Raw genomic sequence first — 1,371 nt, forward strand, 5'->3', positions numbered from 1 at the left:
ATTGAAAATTGATGTTTTAGTTCAACCTTCATCAGTTCGATTGAAAATTTAACTATATTAGTTAAATATTTCTAATTTTAGTTGAAAATTCGTCATTTTGATTAAAAATTAAACTTTTCTTAAAAATTCGTCTTTTTTTGTTGAAAATTAATTTTTTTTTAATTAAATTTTTTTTTTAATTTTAGTTGAAAATTCGTCAATTTGATTAAAAATTAAACTTTTCTTAAAAATTCGTCTTTTTTTTGTTGAAAATGAATTTTTTCTGATCTGAAAACTTTTTACTATTTTATTTTTGATTGAAAATTGATGCTTTAGTTCAAAATTCATAATTTTTATTGAAAATTAAACTATTTTCTTAAAAATTATTATTTTTTGTGGAAAATTTATTTTTTCTAATCGGAAAATTTAACTATTCTATTTTTGATTGAAAATTGATGTTTTAGTTCAACCTTCATCAGTTCGATTGAAAATTTAACTATATTAGTTAAATATTTCTAATTTTAGTTGAAAATTCGTCATTTTGATAAAAAATTAAACTTTTCTTAAAAATTCGTCTTTTTTTTGTTGAAAATGAATTTTTTCTGATCTGAAAACTTTTTACTATTTTATTTTTGATTAAAAATTGATGTTTTAGTTCAAAATTCATAATTTTTATTGAAAATTAAACTATTTTCTTAAAAATTATTATTTTTTGTGGAAAATTTATTTTTTCTAATCGAAAAATTTAACTATTCTATTTTTTATTGAAAATTGATGTTTTAGTTCAAACTTCATCAGTTTGATTAAAAATTTAACTATATTAGTTGAATATATCTAATTTTAGTTGTCGTCATAATTAAATTCGAAATTCATCACTTCGATTGAAAACTCAACTATATTAAAGATTTTAATTTTAGTTGAGAATTCATCATTTTGATTGAAAATTAATCTATTTTGTTAAAAAAGTGTTTTTGTTAAAAAATAATTTGTTCTTATCTGAAAATTTAACTATATTGATTCAATATTTCTAATTATAGTTGAAAATTCGTCATTTTGATTGAAAATTAAACTATTTTCTTAAAAATTCGTTTTTTTTTTGTTGTAAATGAATTTTTTCTTATCTGAAAATTTAACTATTCCATTGCTGATTGGAAACTCATGTTTCAGTTAAAAATTTATCATTTTGAATCAAAATTGAACTATTTTGTTAAAAATTCTTCTTTTTTTAAATTTATTTTTTCTAATTGGAAAAATTTATTATTTCATTTTCGATAGAAAATTAATTTTTTTAAATTCAAAACTCATCGCTTCGATTGAAAATTCAACTATATTAAAGATTTTTTATTTTAGTTGAAAATTCGTCATTTTGATTAAAAATTAAACTATTTTCTT

Source organism: Belonocnema kinseyi, chromosome 8 (genome assembly GCF_010883055.1).
Source record: "Belonocnema kinseyi isolate 2016_QV_RU_SX_M_011 chromosome 8, B_treatae_v1, whole genome shotgun sequence".
In the NCBI taxonomy this organism is placed as follows: domain Eukaryota; kingdom Metazoa; phylum Arthropoda; class Insecta; order Hymenoptera; family Cynipidae; genus Belonocnema; species Belonocnema kinseyi.